This window comes from Sapajus apella, unplaced genomic scaffold, assembly GCF_009761245.1.
Source record: "Sapajus apella isolate SASKATOON/1434 unplaced genomic scaffold, GSC_monkey_1.0 scaffold254, whole genome shotgun sequence".
Classification (NCBI taxonomy): domain Eukaryota; kingdom Metazoa; phylum Chordata; class Mammalia; order Primates; family Cebidae; genus Sapajus; species Sapajus apella.
Genome location: NW_022437194.1, coordinates 10,767 through 33,128, shown reverse-complemented (window position 1 = coordinate 33,128; position 22,362 = coordinate 10,767). Strand labels below are relative to the sequence as shown.

The following is a 22,362-nucleotide window of genomic DNA, read 5'->3' as shown; positions in this document are numbered from 1 at the left end:
TGAGAATGGCTGTGAGCACCTCCGGGCTCCAATGAGGACAGCTGTGAACACCTGGGCTGCCCACTCTTAGATGGCTGTGACCACCTGGACTGGCCCAGTGAGAACAGCTATGAACCATGGACTGTGCCAATGCAGACAGATTTGAAAACCTGATCTGCCCTGATGAGGACTGTTTTGAATTACTGGGCTTGGCCCAGTGAGGACAGCTGTGAACACTTGGGCTGGTTTCAATGAGGATGGCAAGGAAGACTTGTTGGGGGCCTAGTAAGGACAGCTGTGATCACCTGAGGTGGGCCTACTGAAGACAGCTGTGATCACTTGGCTGGCCCTGATTAGGATGACTGTGAACAGCAAGGCTGGTCCACATTAGAACTGCTGTGAATATCTGGTTGTCCCTGTGAGGACGGCTGTGAACACCTTGACTGAGCACAATGAGGACAGCAGTGAATACCTCGGCTGGAGCTGGTGGGGACGGCCATGAACACCTGAGCATTCACATCTTCCCTTCCTGCAGTTTAGAGTGCATGCTAGGTGGTTGTTAATGCCAGTTTACCCTGCTGTATGACAGTACAACCAGAATTCATGCCTCTCATTTAAGAGTGATTCTCTAGTGATTGGTAGCCCTCCCCTGCAGCCTCAGGTAGACACCACTGAAGTTGCTGATTCTGGAAGATGAACTTGTTTAGATTCCACATGCCTTGTTTGTCTTTCTCTGCCTAGCTCATTTTGTTTGACCCAGTGTCCTCATTTCTCTGCCTTGCCAGAAGTGAGGTGATGTTCTGAGGTTCGATGACTGAAGGGTACTCCATGTGCATACGTCCTGCAGTTTCTGCCTCCCTGAACCTGGGGAATGAACAGGTAGGCTGACTCCATTCCTTCGTTCCTGTGAACAATGCTTCATGAAACAGAGGAAGGCAGACATCTCCTTAGGGACTGGTTTCCTTTTCTGTAAATGTCTACCCAGTGCTGAGGTGGCTAAATGAACTGGTATTTGTAGTTTCAACTTTGTGAGAGACCTCCTACTTTATTTTTCCACAGCATATATAATACTTTAAACTGTCCACAAGAGTGGAATAGAGTTTTTCTTTCTGCAAGTCTACCCTGGCCCCTGCCTTGAAAAACTTGTATTGCCTTTTGGGTAATACTTATTCTCAGTGGGGTTTGCCCTCAGTGGGGCATGTGAGTGTGGCTTTGATTTCTTGGGGGATGACTAGTGATGTGGAGAAAATTTTCTTTTCCCTGTGAGTCAGTTTTATGTCTTCTCTTCAGCAATGCCCCTACTGTTCCTTTGGGCACTTCTGGCTTGTGGATTGGGTTTTATCTTGTAGCTTAGTATCCCTTGTTTCTTGTGTATGTTAGTTAAGGGTTCCTTTCAGATACCTGATTGTTCATAATGTTCTCCCAGTCTTTAGGAGGCCTTCTCATTGGGCTTATTGTTTTGCCTATTTTGCAGAGTCCCTAAAGTTGTCCTTAGTCTCAGGTGTTTATATATTTTTTTCCTCTTTCCTTTCTCCATTCACCATATATTTGCTTTTTAAAGCAGTGATTTCTGGGTCCTGTGAGGGGAAAAGAGGAAGATGGTGAGGTTGTTGAACTGTCTGTGGGTATATTTTTCATAATTTGTTTTTGTTGCAGGTTGGGTGCTCACATTCAGGTTGTCCCCAGCTAAATGCTCTGTGTATTTTTGTTGGAGTTTTCTGGCCTCAGGATTGGACTTAAGTGTTCAGTTTATTGGGTGTTGATTTATTGGGTTCTGTGCAACACAAGGGTCCTGTCTCAGTTCTTTGCACATGAATACCCATGTTTCTCAATGGTTGCGCCTTTGGTGTGCTTTTGAACAATGTGTTGACTGTCTATTGTTTTGAGTGTGTCTTATGGCTCCCTTATTTTGTCCATTTGGTTATGGCTCCACTGAGAATGGCTGTGAACACCTGGGCTAGGCCCAACATGAATGGTTCTGCACACTTATGCTTATATGATAAGGATGACTATAAACTGTGACATTCACCAAGACCAGGATGGCTATCAACACATGGGCTGGTCCTGGTGAGGACAACTATGAATACCTCTCATGAGCCCAGTAAGAACAGCGATGACCACCTGGGCTAGGCCAAGTGAGGACAGCTGTTGACACCTGCACTAGCTGTAGCGAGGACAGCTGTGAAAACTTGAGCTGGAGGCTGGACATGGTGGCTCATGCCTGTAATCCCTGCACTTTGGGAGGCTGAGGCAGGCAGATCACAAGGTCAGGAGTTCAAGACAACCTGGCCAATATGGTGAAACCCTGTCTCTATTAAAAGTATAAAAATATAGCTTGGCATGGTGGCACATGCCTGTAAGCCCAGCAAGTCAGGAGGCTGAGGCAGGAGAATCACTTGAACCTGGGAGGCGGAGGTTGTAGTGACCTGAGATTGCACCACTGCACTCCAGCCTGGGTGACAGAGTGAGGCTCAGTCTCAAAAAAAAAAAAAAAAAAAATAGAAAACCTGAGCTGGGCCCAAAGAAAACAACTATGAAAAACTGGATTGGACCTAATTGAGGATGGCTGTGAATACCCGAGGCTGCCCCAATTAGGACAGATGTGATCACCTAGGCCGTCCTCATGACGGTAGTCCTAATATTATACCTTGGCTGGATTCAAAGAGCAAAAATGTGAATGTCTAAGGTGTCCCTGACAAGGACTACTGTGAACACCTAGGCTGGCTCCCATGAGGATGGCTGTGAGTACTTGAGCAGGGCACAATAAGATGGCTATGAACACTGGGACTTGCCCTGAAAAGGATCACTATAAACGCCTGGTCTGGGCCCAATGAAAACGACTATAAACACTGGAATTGGGTCAGCTGAAGACGACTGAATGCTTAGGCTGGACCCAGTTAAGAGCTGGGAACTTCTGGCTTGGGAATAATGAGGATATCTATGAAAACCTGGACTTTGCCCAGAGAGGATGGCCATGAAAAACTGGGCTGACCCCTAGCAGAAGGGCTTGGAACACATTGGATGGCCTCTATGAGGGTAGCCAGTAATACCTTGGCTAGCCCTGATTACCCCAGTTGCGAACAAATTGACTAGTTCTGATGAGGATGGCTATGAATATCGAGGCTGGTGCCAATGTGGATGGCTGTGACCACCTAGGCTGGCCTTAATGAAGACCACTGTGAACACCTGTAAAGGCCCAGATGCGCGCAGCTGTGAACACCTGGGCTGCTCCCAATGAAGCTAGCTATGAACACCTGGGCTGGGCCAAGTGTGAACAACAGTGAAAACCTGATTTGGCTCAGATGAGGATGGCTGTGAACACCTTGCCAAGCCCCATGAGAGTGACTGTATAATACCTTGGCTGATACCAATTATGATTGTGAACACCTTGGTTGGCACCAATGAGGATAGCTGTGAACACCTCAGCTGGCATCATGTGGATGGCTGTGACCACCTAAATTGGCTCTGGTGAGGACCTCTGAAAACTTAAACTTGCTTCATTAAGGCCAGCTGGAAACACCTGTGCAGGTCCTCAGGCAAATGGCTCTGAACACCTGGACTCTCCCCGGTGAGCACCTGGGCAAGGCACAGTGAGAACAGCTGTTAACATCTGGCCTTGGAACCTGTGAGCATGACAGTGAACACGTATCTTAGCCCTGGAGAGGATGGGTATAATCATCTAAGCTTGGCCCAATGAGGACAGCAGTCAACATTTAGGCTGGCCCCAATAAAGACAGCTATTAACCCTTTGGCTAGGTCCCCATGAGGAGGACTGTCAATAGCTGGCCTGGCTCAGAGGAGGATGGCTGTGAGGACCTGTGTTGGCTCCATTGAGGACAGCTGTGAACACTTGTGGTTAGCCCAGTGAGGCTAGCTCTGAGTACCTTGGCTGGCCATTGTTAGAATAGCTGTGATCACCAAAACTGGGCTGAAGATGGTTGAAAACACCTGGGCAGAGCTAATGAGAATGGCTATAAATACCGGGTTTTGCCCATTGAGGATGGCTGTGAGTAACTGGGCTGGCCCTGTTTAGGACAGAGTGAAAACCTGGGCTGGGCCCAATGGGGTCAGCATTGAACACCTGGGCTGACCTTGATGTGGTTGGCTGTGCACACCTTGGCTAGGTCCAGTGAGGACAGCTATTGACACCTGAGCAGGGCCTCAGTGAGGACAATGATGAACACCTAGATTAGGACAACTGAGGATAGCTGTGAACATCTGGGCTGAAGGCAATGTGGACAGCTTTTAACACCCAGGCTGGCCCCAGTGAGGCTAACTTTGAGCACCTGGGCTGGCCTCAATGAGGATGGCCCTGATGAATACCTGGGTTGCCTCCCATGAAGATGGCTAGGATCACCTGGGCTAAACCCAGTGAGTATTGCTAGGAACACCTTGGCCGGCCTTAATGAGGACGACTGTGAAAACCTGGGCTGGACCCAATGAGAACAGCTGTGAACACCTAGGTGGGCCCATTGTGGACAGAAGTGAACACCTTTTTTAAGTGAGTGATTTGGTGCCCCTGGCCCCTGATAACACACAGTCTGCAGTTCTGTCTCTGTGGCTTGGCTTCTTGACATTTCATCTACATGGATGTTTGTCTGGCTTTTGTCACTCAGCATAAGATCTTCAGGGTTCCTCGCTACTGTCAGGCATGTGCCAGCCCCCCCTTCCTGTTGGGGTGACTTGTGCTCCATCACAGGTTGGACATGTGGGTGCTTTCCACCCTTTGGCAGTCATGAAAAATGCTGCTAGGCACATTCTTATTACAAATATCCAAGTCCCTGCTTCCTGTTCTTTTGGGTAAATGCCTAGGTCACAGGCATAATATTGGCTGCCAAACTATTTTCCACAGTGGTTGAATCATTTCATTTGCAGCAGTGGTGCAGAGGGGTCATCATTTATCAGGTCCTCACCACCATGTGCTATTCTCTGTTGTGGGTCTAACCTGGCCATCCAGTGGGTGTGCAGTGCTATCTCATTGTGGCTTTGGTTTGTCTTTCCCTGGTGACAGTGCCGCTGGGCATCTTACCCTGTGCTTGCTGGCCAGTTGTCTGTCTCTTTGAAGAAGCTTCTTTTCAAGCCCTCAACCTGGCTGTCTCATGGCTGTCCTGTCATGTGGCTGACTTTACTGTCACATCTGTACCCACGGCTGTTGAGAAGTGGCTTCATCTCACAGGTGGCTGTCCTGCAGTGTAGCTGACTTTGCTGGCACAGCTGTACCCAGGGTTTCTTAGAAGGAGCTTCACTCAGGGGCATCCCTATCAGTGTCTGAGCCCCAGGTCCCTTGTGGGAAGGACGTGGGTTTATCTGTGTCCTAATGGGGGCATTGAGTCACCATACCCTCAGGTACCCTGAGAACATTCTCAAAAGACCTGGACTCAACACATTGAATGCAAACATCCTGGAAGCAATGATGTTACCACTTACGTGTGAGAAGGGGCTGCTGAGGAACCCCCTTATAAAGGATGGGAGGAGGGGGAAGGGGCTAGGGACCCTGAACTCCACTGATGAGGCAGGGCTTAGCAATATGGGAAAGCAGGGCTGCCCTCTCTTGCTCAGTCTCTATCTGGACTCTAAAAATAACCAGGCAGATCTGGTGTGAGTTGATTACTGTCATTGCTGTGCTGTGATGTCATGCTGCTAGCCCTGGAGCCACCTTCCTGGGAGAGTGGTGCTTGCACCTAGGCAGCTCTGGAGGCCAGCACAGGGGTGGGCTCCTACAAATCTGATTGCTGGGGATTGGAGAACTGGCATCCATAGGCAGACACTCCAAAGGCAGAGGCATGGGTTGGGCTGTTCTGCCTTGCCTTTGGGCTCCCAGGGAGGAGTTTCTGTCCCCATTCACAGCTGGGGACAGAGTCAGAGAGGTCTTGTTTCCGGCCATGGCTCATAAGAAAGGGGTGCAGAGGCATGGGCTGGGCTGCTCTTCCTTGCCTTTCTGCTCCTTCCTGTTGCTGAAATCGCTCCTTTGGACTAGGCTCACATCTTCTTGCCTCATGGGTTAGTGGCCTAGGAGGACACTTGTGGTTCTGGTCCCATGTCCTTCACCCCAAGAGGGGCCACCTAGGCCAGCACCCATCCTGATTTCCATCATGCCCAGAGTCCTGCTTCTTAGCCCCTTGTCAGAAGTTCATCAGGTAAATACTCCTGCACAGACATCACACAGGCTCAAAGGGCATCAGAATCTCAGCTGAGAAGAGCCTCAGCATCAGGTACAAAGCTCTCATTTTACACATAGGGAAACTGAGGCCCAGAGGAAGGCAAGAGTTTTCACACATGGGGGCTCAGCATCAGTTGAAGATTTGGTGCTACCACCCTTTTCCACACAGCCACCTCACATTGGGTTTGGATTTCTTTTTGCTCCTGAAGTTGAGGTCTCTGAGGTCTTTGTTCCTGAGGTTGGATAGCAGTGTCCAGATGCAGGTGATGTGTGCCCCAGCACTGGGCTGTGCCCTGGGCTTGTCTGACCCCTAGTCTGTGCTGGGTTGGAACCTTCTCCAGAGGCTCCCAGCTCTCTTCCCTTCACCCTCCACCCCAGCAGACCCTCAGGCCTTTTTTGTGCTCACTACCTAAGCTCCCCTTGGACTCTGCTACAGAGTCCAAGGCAGCCCCACCTGGGGACCTTGGCTGCCACTTCACCCCCATTGCTCCTCTCAGCCTGTGATGAGAATATGTCCAGACCCCTCCCTCCCCCAGAGCTGCAGTGGGTCTCCAAGGAGCCCAGCTCTACCCCAGTGGCTACCTTAGGAAGGTGGAGACAGATCTGATCCAGTCACTGCAGGGGGTGCCCCATGTGGCAACTGCTCTGCTGAGGCTGCCCTGACTCATCCCCAGCTGCAAGGCCCATGTCACTGGTGTGCACAGGCACTCAGCCCTGTAATTGACTTTGTTACATCCACATTCTTAAGTGTTCGGTGACACCAGGACCTGGCAGGCCTGAGGGAAGGACTCCTCTAAGCTCAGTTCTCTCACCCAGCAGGGATGGGTGTGAGGCCCCAAGCATCGAGCATTGGAGAAACCACATCATCTGCTTCCCAAGCAGATGCCCTTTGCGGTGCCTGCTCCTGGCAGCGGACACTGCCTGAGCTAACTCCCCCATCTCACCTTCCTGGACCTTCACCTGGTTTTCAGGGCTCCTCAGCCACCCACATGTCACCGAAAGACTTTGTGAGGAAGCTTCTGGGGCACCTGCCTTCTAGAGGAGGCTGAGGACAGCTATGGATGGTTATTTATGGTGATGTTCTTGGCCTTGGCTGCAGGCAGGTGGGTAAGTGGCCCAGGATGGCAGCTCAAGATGCCCCATCTTCTCTGCATTCCTGTCACCTACTGGAGGAACCCAGGCCACTGGATTCAGTCCTAGCTTGTTCTCTGTGTGCCCTCAGGTGGGGTACCTACACTGTCTCTGCCTCAGTTTCCTCCTCTGTGAGATGGGGATCCTAACAGGCCCTACATCTGACAGTGGTTTTAATGAAGTGCACAATGTGGGTGGAGCACCTGGAGCAGGCCCACTCTCAAGGAATGCACACGGACTCATGGTTAATGTTGAGAAGGAGCTGGGGCACGGAAAAGGTGGGCAGGCCATTTCAGCTCCAGGTACCTGGGCTGACAGATTGGTTTAAATTAGCATGTGCCTTGCTGAGTGCACAGGGGATGGTTGCCCAAGCCAGAGGTACCAGAGTCAGAGCTCGTGATGCCTTGGCCTCGTCACCCCAGGCTTGGACCAGTGCGTAATGTAGTTGGCTAGGGGTGAGCTCTAGGGTCCTGCAGCCAAGAGGGCCTGGCTACCCACACAAGGTCATTCGCAGGCCACTAGGGTGACGTGTCCTCTTCCAGCCAGGCCTCACTTCTAGGGGAAAAAAATTGGTTTTAACCTAGTTGGCAGTTTCCTTTGCATAGAAGTGAGAAGTAGCTGCTAGAAAGGCTGATGATGAACTCCACAACAGCTGGGAAATCTTGTTTGAGCAGGTGTGCTCATTATCTTGGCCAAGTTGCTGCATTTTGGTTGGGTGGGTGTGGAAGTGTGAGTGATGGTCATGGTGCTGTTTGGGGCCCAGGCCCCTCAGAGCAGAAGACTGGGCTTGTGTGCAGAAGGCAGCCTTGGGGTGCTGACTCCCCCAGTGCCCAGTTTCTGACAAAACCTCAGCCATGCCCTGACACCTACCCACCCATGTCAGAAGGTTCTGTGAATTCTAAGGATCTCAGAGGCTCGGGTCCTGGTCACAGTTCCACCATGGGTATAAGAGGAGATTTCTGGGTCTCCATTTTTTGGCTCAGAATTGGGAGAGGGATGTCTGTGTTCGCCAGTGGGTAGCTCAGGTGGAGTCTTGGAGGAAGAAGCCTCCAGGAAGAGAGGACTATGCAAAGATGGTGCCATCCAGGCCACCTATCCTGGCTGGTGGCTCAGGAGGAGAGGTGACTGGAGAGTCCCTGCACCCCACACTGGTCCCCTGCTCTACATTTTGGGAAGAAGCAATTTAAGTCTGGGACTCATGCTGCACTGTCAAGATCATGACAGTTGTCCTCATTGGACACCAGGGAGGTAGCTGCCCTTGGCATTTATTTAGTGTCCAGTGTATGCACTAGGCTGTCCATGCATCTTCAGGAGCCAGTGTTTTCTTGATGGTTTGACAGAGAGATGCTTAAATTGAGGGCACTAGGAATGGTACAGGCTGTCAGATTTTCCAGATGGAGGGACTGACTTCTTAGTGAAGTTGGGCTGTGGAGCCATGAGCTGAGGCAGTTGGCTCCCCAAATGAGGCTCCTGTGGACCACTCAGTCCAGCCTGCCCTAAGGCCTTTGCTCCTCACCGGCTCAGTGCCAGATATCAGGCCATGACAGGATGGGCAATCTGATGCCTCCTCATGCCCCTTTTCTTTTATGTAAACCATAAAAGAACACACAACTGTGCTGTATGAATGCTCCAATAGAGATCATAAGACTGACAGAATGGAAGCTTTGTGACATCAAGGTACCAAACTGTAAACAACACCAGGCAAGGGTTGAGTCACACACCCCTAAACTTATGGAATAAACTGTTCTGACTGCCACAGGGTTTTCTTTTTCTCTAGCAGCTAAATAAGCACTGTTAAAACCATGGTAGCTCAGCAACAGGCACTGACTAACTGGACCCCAACCCCTATTCTAGCAGCCATAACTACAGCTCTGATGGGACAGGAGACTGTTTTTAGTGACTTTCTTATATGAAGAGACTACCCACCACGGACTGATTGTGGCCGGTTGATGGAGGCGGTGTACTTGCGTGCCTTGTGTCCTGAAAAGACCTTTTGAGGTAAAGAGCCTAATGGTAATACATTTAAATATTGTCTTCACCCCAAAGCAAACATGGGTCATATGTTACATGCATGTTTGGTCTGTACATGTGCATCAGGACCACTGTCATGAATATTCATTGCTCCTCCTGTAACCTGCTGAAAGTTTCTATTTAGCCAGATTGTCCAGAGTAAAGCTCCTGCCCCGACTCCCTTCCATGTGCTGTGCCAGGCTCTTCCCTTGGAGGGAGACGTGCTTCCCAGCCTGTGGGATGGCCCCTTTGTGGGTTGTATGTAACCTTTTATAAGAAATAAAGTTTCTTGTTGAGAAGAAGTTCTTTAGTTCAATTAGGTCCAATACCAAGCCTCAGCAACACATGATTTACCCACATAGCAAGCCTGCACATGTACCCGTGAATCTAAAGTAGAGGGAAAAAGCCCCCTCTCCATTTACAAATTCATACATCATGTGATGGTTTAAGTTAGCAGAGTGGATGAAATGGTTTGTTCATAGAGCAACATTTCAGGTCTACATTACCTTTTATTACCTGTTACCCTGTAACACTGGTTAGTTTCCCTGAATGTTTGTATTTACTTGTCAGTCAACTTATACTGCCTATTGCAGAAGTAAAACCTACACTTATCTTACCCTTGGCCTGTGCCGTAAAATGACAGGCCCTTTTTCACATATTTGAGAGGTATTTTGGGATTTTTAAACTGGAATATGCATGTGGCTTTTAAAACATGTTTGCAGTTTTCATGCTATTCTCCTTTTGAGAAGTGGAGTCTGTGCTCACACTCCCTGGTTAACCAGACTTGACACTAGTGGTTACTTTTCACTGGCAGATGATGTCGAAGTAATTTGTGTAACTTCTAAAATTATGTTAGAAATGCCATGAGCATATGCCTGCTTCAGTTGGGACACACACCAGTATCTGAATGTCCCAAGACTGCCTGCTGCTGGGAAGTCCCGTAAGTTCTCCAGCCAAGCCCAAGTTCCTCTGTGGACCTGAGCACGACGTCACATCCAGATGATTCCAATCCCCTGCTGTGGATTCCATCCCACTCCGTGTGACTTCTCTGCAGTCCCCAGACATCAACATGCACAATAAGCTCTCTTTTCTGTGTTTTGCCTGAATTCCTGTCCCTGTGAAGCATTAGCAAATTGAAATGTTTCTTTTCTATCAGCATTTGGGGATATTAGTTTTTTTATTAAAAAAAAATCACAGTAAAGTCATCAGGAATAACACACTTGCAGGTCATTCACGAGGTACAGAAGAATGCACACTGAAATCTGGGCTTGTCTTTCCCTCTTCTGCAGCCTGCCACCTTCTGCCTCTGGAAGTAACAACAATGAAGCTTCTGCACATCTTTCTAGATTTATTAATTGAACAATCATGTAGTACTGACACCATGACAAAGCTTTGTAAAAGGGCTTTGACTATCAATGTAAAAGACTTATTTATTTTCATATACTGTGAACACTCAGGTGGCAGCAGGAAGGAAAGCCTTATGCTCATTCCTTTGTATTCTTCCTAATATATTCGGTTTTTAAAAATTTCTTTCCTATTTTGGCATTAAGAGATATAAATCTGTTGTCTACATTTTTAATTAAGTTTTCTCTCTCACACACACATATGTGTATATTTATATGTGCACACCCCCACATTTTTCTATTCAGTTGTTGATAATTAAAATTCTCCATTTTCACAGGTATGTTCCTTCCCAAATCCTGTTAACCACCCCTTCAATGAGATAATCCCTGAAAAAAAATTGCAGTATGGACCGTGCATGGTGGTGCACGCCTGTAATCCCAGCACTTTGGGAGGCCGAGGTGGGCAGATCACGAGGTCAGGAGTTCAAGACCAGCCTGACCAACATGGTGAAACCCCCATCTCTACTAAAAATACAAAAATTAGCCAGACGTGGCGGCACACACCTGTAAACCCAGCTAATGAGGAAGTTGAGGCAGAAGAATTGCTTGAACCTGGGAGGTGGAGGTTGCAGTGAGCTGAGATTGCACCACTGCACTCCAGCCTAGGTGACAGAGTGAGACTTCATCTCAAAAAAAAAAAAAAAGTATATCAATGCAGTTTTTTTGTTTTTGTTTTGTTTTTTTTTACCTGATCTATGACCCATTTGATTTAATAATTTTTAAAACCTATGATGAATCAACACTGATGGAAATTTGTACTGAGTTATTTTACATCTATTTTTTTTCCTTTGAGACAGTTTTGAACTGCTGCCCAGGCTAGAGTGCAGGGGCAGGATCTCTGCTCACAGAAACCTTCACCATCTGGGTTCAAGCCGTTCTTCTGCCTCAGCCTCCGAAATAGCTGGGATTACAGGTACTTGCCATCACACTCAGCTTGTGTGTGTGTGTGTGTGTGTGTGTGTGTGTGTGTGTGTGTGTGTGTGTGTATGTGTGTATTTTTAGTAGAGATGGGGTTCCCCAATGTTGGCCAGCCTGGTCTCGAACTCCTGACCTCAGGTGATCTACCTGCCTTGGCCTTTCAAAGTTCTGGAATTACAGATGTGAGCCACCATGCTTAGCCTCATTTTATATCGTAATGGGTAGTGTCTACCTTTTTAAAAAAAATTACAATTCTCATTTTCCAAAAATTTTATTTCTATTATGTTTTGGGGGTTTTTCAATTGCCTTCAAAGTGTTAATTCCCATGGTCAGAGCATAGGAATGTGTGTGATCAGGTGTTGACTGATGAACCAGAATGCATCTTTGATCCTGGAGTTCGAGGTTATCAGAACTCTCCATTTAGAAAAGCGTGCTTTATATATTTTCAAACAACCCATGATGAACACACAGTGCAGATTTCTTATTCATCTGTCAATGAATATCCCGCCTTATATATATATCGTCAGAGAAATCTCTAAGTGAACTCAAGAGATTCAGAAATCAATATGCAAACTTAGTTGCATACAGAGAAAAAAGGAGGTGTAATATGCGTAGTAGATTTTATACAATTAATAAGAATTACATTATCAGAGATTAACTTTAAAACTGAACTTATGTATTTTAAATTTAATTTGGAGCTAGTTTAAAATTGTTGAACGTAGGAATGTGGTGACTCAGGAATAGTAGAAATGGGTAGGAATGACATTTCAGATCAAGCATGGAATCTCCCTTTATTCTCAGTGTATTAGGTTTTCCTTTCTTCACCCTGAAATTTTCACCATCAAATATATATTGGGAGGCAGATCATTTTTTTCCTTTAATGTTTATTTCTTTTTTTTTTAGGTGTTAAATTCATAAGCATTTATTAAGCATCCATTAGTATTAAGCTCTGTGCTAGGTATTGAACATAGCAAGTTAATCATTCTTTGTCCAAGTGCTCTGAGCTCACAGTGGTGGGGGAAGGGAAAGAGCAGAAAACAATTACCTTTAAAGGTACAAGACAAACACAGATCAATGCTACTACCCAAATTTAAACAATCAAAAGTACAGGAGACAGAAAACTGAGCTATATGTATAGAGAGAATTGGAAAGGCTTTGTAGAGGAGGTAACATGAGTAAGCTGGCCTTGGAAGGAGAGGTTATGTTTACAAGTAGAGTTCTGGGTTAAGTACTTTCTAACAGACCTTACTTGAGGGATTTGCTCCATTTTTATCTTTTATTTTCTCCTGCTGTCTAGTCTGCTTTGCCATCCAACGATCCAGCCCTTTATCTGTTTTCTTGGAACTAGTCTATGCTAAGTTACCACATTTACAAAGGATAATTACCTTTTATTTTTAAAAACTTATTTCTGCAGGGATAGTATTTGTGAAGAAAGAATTTTCATTTTTTAGAATTTGTTTTAGCCAAGTCAACAAAGGAAGATTCCTGTAGCCCATCTGTTAGAACGCAAAAATAGTCTTCGCTATGTAGAAACAGATGTTTAAAATGGTATTCATTAAAATGGATTCCACCTGTAATAGAAAACAGAGCGTGTATGCAAAAGGAATGTTGTAAGCTGACAGTACTCACTATCACTTTCCATTAGGAACGTATATTTATGGGTAAAATCTTACTAATAGGAATATGCTTCTGGTTTTAGTGCCTAGTGACAGGGCTACGCAATTACCCTAGACTCCTTAGGAGGATAGAAGTCAAGGGAAAAAAATAATTCTGGAGTGAGTGTCTTCTTACCAATGAACAAAGTTATCTTTGATAGAAAATTCATGACTGCCCTATATTAGTGATAGAAATTAACATTTACCGATTACCTTCTGTGTTAGCTGCTTTATTGTTTACTTTTAGAAGAACCCTATAATGGAGATATTATCCTTATTCTATAGGTGAGGAATTTGAGAATGTGCAATAGATTAAATAACTTGTCCAAAGTCACAGCTAGACTGGAATCCAAGACTCACATTCCTAAGCCAATGTGCTCTTTCCACTATTTTGTTGCCAAATGACAGGAGTTTGGCCTAGGCCTTATTGCTCTCCATATAGAAAGCCAATCACTGAGAAGGGGAATATTGCCCAGAAAGGAAAGCTTTACTGCAGATGATGCCAACCTAATCATCAAATCTGTCTCCCCTTAACTGATAAAAATTATGGGCTTGTATAACAGGGAAGGAAAACAGGAGGGACTAGGAAGGGGAGCTGATCAACAAGGAACAGGTGCATCTCATTTTTCAGGTGTGGCGATCTGGAAAGCCTCAGCTCCCTGCTACTATCTGGGAGGCCTGATGGTGGTTTCCTGAGAAAGAAACTCTGACAAGACAAACGTAAGTTTCTCAAGCTTCAGTTTTATGGGAAATTGGGCTAGTTTTAATTTCACACTGTTTTTGCAACAATGGAGGCACAAAGAGTTTAAGTCACCTACACTATCAAGTGGCATATTTGGGATGTAAATCCAGGGCTCTCTGATTTCAAAACCCACACCCATGTCCCTCTTCTATATATTTTTACTCTTTGCCTCTAGTTCATTTAGCCCCATTTATGGCATACAGAAAAAGCAAACACCGTCTAGTGGAATAGACAGAGTTCTAAATTATAATTAGCTAGCCCAGGCTAGTTTTTTTTTTTTTTTTTTTTTCCGCTGCAACCTCCACCTCCTGGGTTCAAGCGATTCTCCTGCCTCAGCCTCCAGAGTAGCTGGGATTACAGGTGCCCATCATTGCATTCAGCTAATTTTTGTATTTTTAGTAGAGACGGGTTTTCACCACCTGCCTCGGTCTCCCAAAGTGCTGGGACCACAGGCGTGAGCCACTGCGCCCAGCCATGCTAGCATTTATAACTGTAAGCAACTCAGAAAAGCATTATGCAAGCTGGTGAAAACACATAAGCCATTTTTAATGGCTATCAAAGGGAGATTAACTTTATTACTTCTTAAATCATAGCTTTTCACTTGATGCAACAAATATTTGTTGATTTCTTACTTTGTGTGAGGCATAGGAGAACTCAGACAAAAGTTTCTGTCTTCATAGAGTTTGCATCCTGATTGGAGATGCAGGCAATAAGATAAATGTAAACAATTTATTTTACCTTGCAAAAAAAGACAAATATAAATCAGAAAAATATCTTGCACATTAGTTGATAAGTGTTGAAGAGAAAAATAAAGTAGGGAGCAGGAGTGGTGGCTCATGCCTGTAATCCCAGCACTTTGGGTACACACAGAATAATATTGTGGGTCTGGGATTCAGTTTTGAAATAAACATGCAGTCTAAGTGACTCCCCTGTCCATGTGAAAGTGGCCTGGTCTAGATCAAGCAGTTGGGCCCCATATTGTGACATGCATGCTTGCAAAAATTCTATGGTGACCTGTTGCTGAGGTGATCTGATGATGTAGGTCTTGCCTTTGATTTCAGGTGCTATTCTGGCAACCAAAGGTTGGCAGGTAAAAGCAGCTTGGAAATTTTCTCTGGCTCGCAAGATGGGGAATGTTTCTAACTGTTGTCTCAGAGGTATGTATGTTCATTTTTATCTCCTGACTAATGTCTTCAGATGGGCCAGTTTTCCTGTATATTAAATGTCATTCTGATTTTTAAAAATTTCCCCAATTACTGTTTGTCTACCGGTTTTTAAATATGTTTTAGAGTTTTATTACTCAGTTTATAGTTTTCATTCTATCAAGATGTTTTATATGTTTTTTTCTCTAGGAAGAATTACTGTTTCCCATGCCAATTTTTTTTATACACATGCTTCCATAGAGTAGATAGAGAAGACAGACATATAACATCACTGCCTTCATCAGAATCTTGATACCAAATACGGTATGAGACATTCCATGAAACACCAAAGTCTTCTGAATACAGATGTCAAAATCTGAAAACAAGTATTAGAGCAGTTTAAAATAGGAGATTTTTAGAAAATAAAAATAAATTTCATGATGGGAAACACTTTTGCTTAATTTAGAAGTTTTGAGGAATTCTTTTAAATTTTTTTAAAAAGATAAATCAAACTAAAAGAACATAAAAAGTTAAGAAATAGGAAACATTATTAGAAGTCATGTAAGATTTATGAGAATTTTACCTTGCAGTGAAAACTGCCTGGCATTAGATAAATTGGTTCATAAGGTCTTATTAAAATTAGCTATAATATTAAAAATACACTAATGCAAAACTAAACTTTTGGTTAAAAAAGCTATTCTTAAGACAATAATTTGCTCTCAATGAGATTACAAGAGGTAATAATTTTTCACTCTCAAATCTGTTTCTTTTTGGAACTTCTCAGATTTATGCCTCAGAATTTCAACTTGTACCACATCTCTTTACAGATGCTTTACAGGTCACACATCATTGCCTTCTGTTTCTCTTCCACTTGAAAACCTCGATCTTTTTGCTTGGCTAGGATGAGAACTGTCTCCTTCAAAGTTTCAGCAGCAGCTTTAACTTCCGTCATGCCCCCCCACAGGTTTTTTGATAATTTGTGAATTGTTTCGTATGCACAGGAAACATCTCATGCTGATAGTAAGAGCCATGTATCTTTCTGTTGAAGTTACTAAATTTTCTGTTTACATTCATCTAATGTCAACTATTGGCCGAACACTACGTCTAAATAAGTTTGAGTACTCTTTTCATCACATGTGACTTCTACATTATTTCAATATATTTGCCTGAGACTCTCAGGCAGTGCTTAGTCCAGACTGCTCAGATGGTTGTGCAGAACAATAGCCAGTGAGACATTGGGGGTTAAATATTTAATTCACTAAACCACTGAAACACCAACTTGGGTGGCCACATTTTCAGTTAATTCCCATTAACTGCTTGTCCAGGGTTGATCAGTTGAAAGGAAGTTGATTCTTGGCACAGCCATCAGGTGGCAATTGGTTTGGAATGTCCTGAGATCTGAACTAGCTTGAGAGCCAAGCAGAACTTGGTACCTTGGGGTGGTCAGTTGGTTATGGAGGGGTGCTCACTGCCAGACAGCCGACGGTTCTGGGCTCTGGGTAAGATGAACAGATATTTAAATTTGTTTCTCAGAAAGGCTTTGTTTGCAGGAAACTTCCATATTTTAGCCCAGGAGTTAAAACCTAGAGACAGGAGTTTTGTTTAATGATTTGAGCTCTTCTCTGGACTCAGCCACCTCTTCTAGGACATCAGCCTTTGTGAACAGTCCTTGATGCAGAAGGATTGAGAAAGGGAGTGGGGAAAGAGCTCCAAGTTCAGGGTCCAGGCCATAATTTAGAGGCCTTAGTTGTTCAGGGATTTCTGTCCTGAGAAAACCAACCAAATGCTTGTCCCAGATCTATCTTTCATCAGTGTCATGGCTCTACACAGGTCACTTCAAATCTCTTTATTTCACTTCCTTGAACTGTCAGCTCTGGGTGGCAGTCTCCCAAGTGCCCTCTCTCTACCACTACCAGGGGCTTGGCTTATTCTTCCAGACATAAAATAGTTGAGCACTTTATGGCACTTAGGAAGCACCCACCTTCTTAAGGCTTTATGTCCACGTCATTATTTTTACCCTTTTAACATAATATAGGCCATTATCAACATTTCCCCATTCAGACCAGGGAGTGGAGGCACAGAGGGGACTATAGAACTTCCTCAGGTTTGAGCAGCTTCTCAAAAGGCCTTGATCTTATGTACCAGACTCTATGCTCTTGGTCACTCCAATATACTACCTTTCCCTAATGTCTCATCTCAATAAAGGTAATGCCTGTACAGTTATATGTGCAACTTTTCTGATTTTCTGCAGCAAGATATCAACAACTGTCTTCATTTTAATTCCTTTCTTAGCATGTTGCATCGAGGAACAGGGAGTGGATCCCGGGTTCACTGGAGAATCCACTGTCTGCTGCTGCAGCCCTAAGAAGGGAATCCTTTGTTACAGGCCTCCCATCCGTTTACGCCCTAGAGTTACATCAATGGAAGGTATTGTGGAAATTCATTCAATTCATTCATGATACGATTTCTAGATTCTTCAGTGTTTCATATTTCAGAAAATTATAAAATTGCTCTATTATATTCTTTATGTCATGTGTGCAAATTTAAATGTATTAAGACAATCACTAGGCTGGGCCCAGTGGCTCATGCTTATAATCCTAGCACTTTGGGATGGTGAGGAGGATAGATCATGAGGTCAGGAGTTCGAGACCAGCCTGGCCAATGAGGTGAAACCTCGTCTCTACTAAAAATACCAAAAAAAAAATCTAGCTGGGTGTGGTTGTGTATGCCTGTATTTCCAGCCACTCGGAAGGCTTAGGCAGAAGAATTGCTTGAACCTGGGAAGCCTCTTCCCGAGTTCCAGTGAACCTACATCATGCCACTGCACTCCAGCCTGGGTGACAGAGCAAGACTCAGTTAAAAAAAAATAAAAATAAAAGACAATAACTAGTCCTACAGCTACAGGAATAAAAGTGCATTTCCATTCCAGGACTGGATTTCCTTTTAATAGTAAAGAACATCTCAGTGCAACTTGTAGACATTTTGCTGATTGTTAAACATTAAGTAAAACGGATTTTTTCCTGAGACAGTGTTGCCAGGTATTTTAATTAATGGATGTCAGTTCAAACTGTTTTGAATTAACCTAAAAATGAGGGAAGTAGTACAGAAAATTTCCATATACTCACCTTCCTCAGTTTTCTTTTGTGATCACATTTTAAGTGCATGTGATAACACTTGTTACAATGTTACAGTTGAACCAACAGTGATACATTCTTACTAATGGAACTCTAATAGAGTTAGCATCTACTTTCACTCTGTGTTGTCCTGTCTGGGGGTTTTGACAATCTCATGATGTTATTTATCCCCCTGACAGAATAGTTTTGTGTCCTAAGCATGACCTGTGCTGCACCTATTAATGCCCGTCTTCTGAGGACTCCTGACAACCATGGATGCTAAGTTTCTGTTCTTAACCTATCAGCTTCACAGACACCAGCCCCCTGTCCCCAACACCCAAGGTCGCCTATGGGATTTTTTTTGGTGGAACCAACATATGGACAGTCTGTGTTTCCTAGATCACAAAAGGAAAAGTTTGGTTTCTACCAGTATTTGGGGATATTATATTAGGGGTGTGTGTGTGTGTGTGTGTGTGTGTGTGTGTGTGTTTGAGATGCAGTCTCACTGTATCGCCTAGACTGGAGGGCAGTGGTGTGATCTTGGCTCACTGCAGCTTCCTTCTCCCAGGTTTAAGCAGTTATCCGCCTCATCTTCCTGAATAGCTGGGATTACAGATGTGTGCCAACATGCCTGGCTAATTTTTTGTTGTTGTTTTGTTTTGTTTCATTTTGTTTTTGAGATGGAGTCTTGCTTTGTTGCCAGACTGGAGTGCAATGGCTCAATCTTGGCTCACTGCAACCTCTGCGTCCCAGGTTCAAGCAATTCTCCTGCCTCACCCTCCCGAGTAGCTGGGACTACAGGCTCCGACCACCAAGCCCCATTAATTTTTGCATTTTTAATAAAGATGGAGTTTCACCATGTTGGCCAGGATGGCCTTGATCTCCTGACCTCGTGATCTGCCCAGCTTGGCCTCCCAAAGTGCTGGGATTACAGGCATGAGCCACGCCTGGCCTTTTTTTGTATTTTTGGTAGAGATGTTGTTTCACCATCTTGGCCAGGCTGGTCTTGAACTCTGACCTCATAATCCACCTGTCTGAGCCTCCTAAAGTGCTCGGATTACAGGCACCCACCACCACTCCTGGAAAATCTTTTGTATTTTGAGTAGAAACGGGGTTTAACTATATCGGCCAGGCTGGTCTCGAACTCCTGACCCTTGTGATCTACCAAGCTTGGCCTCCCAAAGTGCTTGGATTACAGGCCTCAGCTACTGTGCCTGGCCTTTTTTTTTTTTTTTTTTTTTTTTTTTTTTGACTTCCATAGACTGGATACTGAAGAAACCATTGAAACACCAACTTGGGTGCCACATTTTCAGTTAATTCCCATTAATTGTTTATTCACAGTCGTTAGTTGAAGGGAAGTTTATTCTTAGGACAGCCATCAGGTGGTAGTTAATTTGGAATATCCTAAGTTCTGAACCGGCTTGAGAGCCAAGCAGAACTGAGTCCCTTTGTGTGGTCAATTGGTTTTGGAGGGGTGCTCATTGCCAGACTGCTGACAGCTCTGGGCTCTGGGTAGGATGAACAGACATTTGAATTTGTTCCCCAAAAAGGCTTTGTGTGTGTGTGTGTGTGTGTGTGTGTGTGTTTGAGATGGAGTCTCACTGTATTGCCCAGACTGGAGGGCAGTGCCATATTTTAGCCTAGGAGTTAAAACCAAGAAACAGGAGTTGTGTTTAATGGGTTGAACTCTTCTCTGGATTCAGCCACCTCTTCCAGGACATCAACCTTCCTGAAGAGCCCTTGGTGCCGGAGGAATCAGAAAGGGAGTGGTAAATGCTCCAGGTTCAGGGTCCAGGTTATGATTTAGAGGCTTCAGGTGTTCAGGGATCTCTGTCCCCAGAAAATCAACCAAATGCTTGTCCAAGATCTATCATTCATCAGTGTCATGACTCAAGGCAGGTTGCTTCAAATCTCTTTATTTCACTTTATTGAACTGTTAACTCTGGGTGGCACCTCCTGCTCTGCCCATGTCTCTGGGCTGATGTGAGCATCACAGGAAAGAACATAAATTTTTCACAACTTCTAAAACATGGACCCATGTCAAGAATGAAGAAAATTTTACCCTCCACTGTCCTGGAGTCCCCCAAGTGCCTTCTCTGTGTTTACCACTACCAAGGGCTTGGCTTATTCTTCCAGACATAAAATAGTTGAGCACTTTATGGCACTTAGGAAGCACCCACCTTTGTAAGGCTTTATGTCCGCTTCACTATTTTTACCCTTTTAACATAACATAGGCCATTATCAACATTTCCCCATTCAGACCAGGGAGTGGAGGCACAGAGGGGTCTATAGAACTTCATCAGATTTGAGCAGCTTCTCAAAAGGCCTTGAGCTCAGACCTTATTGCCAGATCCTATGCTCTTGGTCACTCCAATATACTACCTTTCTGTAATGTCTCATCTCAATACGGTATTTGCCTGCAGTTATAAGTGAAACCCACAGTGCAAGTTCTTTCTGAAGCCCAACTCAGATTCAGGGGGCTTTGCTCTGCAGAAGATGAACAATGGGATCAAACAGTTAAGCTGTGAATAAATAAATGCTCATTTATCTGATCTTCTGCAGCAAGATATCAACAGCTATCTTTATTTTAATTCATTTCCCAGTGAGTTCCATCCACTATGGGAGAGTGGATCCAGGGATCAGTGAAGAATCCACTGTCTGTCACTGCAAGCGTAAGAAGGGAATTTCCCGTCGCTGGCTTCCCAGGTGTATACACCCTAGAGTTGCACCAATGGAAGGTATAATGGAAATTCAGTCATTCAGTTCATTCATGATACTATTTCTAGATTCTTCAGTGTCTCTAATTTCAGACAATTATAAAATTGCTACACTATATTCTTTATTTTATGTGTGCAGATTTAAATGTATTAAGTCAATAGCTATTGCTACAACTACCAGAGTAAAGGTGTATTTTTTTTTATTCCTGATTTGGGTTTACTTTTAATGATAAAGAACACCTGAGTTCAACTTGTAGACATTTTGCTGATTGTTAAACATTAAGTAAAAAGAATGTTTTTCTGAGATAATGTTGCCAGGTTTGTAAAGTAATGGACATCACTTCAAACTGTTTTGAATTAACCTAAAAATGGAGGAAGTGGTACAGAAAATTTCCATATACTCACCTTCATAGGTTCCTTTTTGTGATGACATCTTACATGAGTGTGATAACACTTGTGACAATGACTGTGCCAATAGTGATACATTCTTATTAGTAATAGTCTAGGGTTAGCATCAAGGTTCATTCTGTGTTGTCTGGTCTATGGGTTCTGACAAACTCACAATGTCCTTTGTTACCCTAGCAGAATAATTTCACATCCTAAGCATAACCTGTGCTGCACCTATTAATTCCTGTCTTTTTTCCTGATGATTCCTGAAAACCATGGATGATTTTACTGCCTGCATAGGTTTCCTTTTCCAGAATTTTATAGAGGTAGAATCATAAGCGTATGTACCTCCTCATGACTAACTTACTTTACTTAGCAATATACATGTAAGATCTTGTATATCTTTTTGAAACTTAACAGGTTAAAATTTTTTGTCAGTGAATAATATCTTATTGGGTTTGTTGAACAGTGTCAGTTGGTTCATTTACCTCCTGAAGACCATCTCAGCTGCTCCTTCCAGTCTGGACAATTATGAATAAAGCTGCCCACATTCTTGGGCACATTTTACGATGAACATAATTTTTAAATTCAGCTGGGTAAATACGTAGAATTTTGATCACTTGCTGGTAAGACTATATTTTCCATTTTAAGAGTTAGGTAGAATTCAACCGTAAAATTGAACGGGCATGTTTTCTTAAAGTTACTACTTAGTGATTTAATTCTATAATAGATAGAAGCCTACCCAGACTATCTGTCTCTCCTTTGGATGGTTATGGTAGTTGCTTCCTTTGAAGGCATTTGTCCATTTCATCTAAGCTAGAAAATCAGTGGGCATAGACACTTGAAACTCGCAAGTTGCCTGCTTGGTTCTCTTCAAAGGGTACTGCCCTTACTGTCAATCCTTCTCTAGAAGTTTTTAATAAAGTTTCACTCCTACACTAAAACAAATTGCAGGCATAGATTTGTTCAACTTATTCTGTTCTTATTTTCTTAATGTTCATGGGA

The 22,362-nt window shown here is 44.2% G+C and overlaps 1 long non-coding RNA gene across 1 annotated transcript; it reads left to right on the top strand.

The window, feature by feature from the left end:
* Window positions 1-14,878: 14,878 nt before the first annotated feature.
* Window positions 14,879-22,362, top strand: LOC116545293. Its single transcript, XR_004266262.1, has 3 exons — window positions 14,879-15,155; window positions 17,433-17,567; window positions 20,857-22,362. It is a non-coding gene; the product is annotated as an uncharacterized LOC116545293 (long non-coding RNA).